Source organism: Hyalella azteca, unplaced genomic scaffold, assembly GCF_000764305.2.
Source record: "Hyalella azteca isolate HAZT.00-mixed unplaced genomic scaffold, Hazt_2.0.2 contig2635, whole genome shotgun sequence".
Classification (NCBI taxonomy): Eukaryota; Metazoa; Arthropoda; class Malacostraca; order Amphipoda; family Hyalellidae; genus Hyalella; species Hyalella azteca.
Genome location: NW_025932901.1, coordinates 1 through 366, shown reverse-complemented (window position 1 = coordinate 366; position 366 = coordinate 1).

Below are 366 nucleotides of genomic sequence, written 5' to 3'. Positions count from 1 at the left end.
AGTGCCTCACAGGTGCCTCACTGGTGCATGCGTACCTCCCTGCCTCCTGCCATCGCTGCCTCACAAGTGCCTCACTGCTGCCTCACTGGTGCATGCGTACCTCCCCGCCTCCTGCCATTGCTGCCTCACAGGTGCCTCACTAGTGCCTCACTGGTGCATGCGTACCTCCCTGCCTCCTGCCATCGCTGCCTCACAGGTGCCTCACTGCTGCCTCACTGGTGCATGCGTACCTCCCCACCTCCTGCCATTGCTGCTTCACAGGTGCCTCACTGCTGCCTCACTGGTGCATGCGTACCTCTCCGCCTCCTGCCATCGCTGCCTCACAGGTGCCTCACTAGTGCCTCACTGCTGCCTCACTAGTGCATG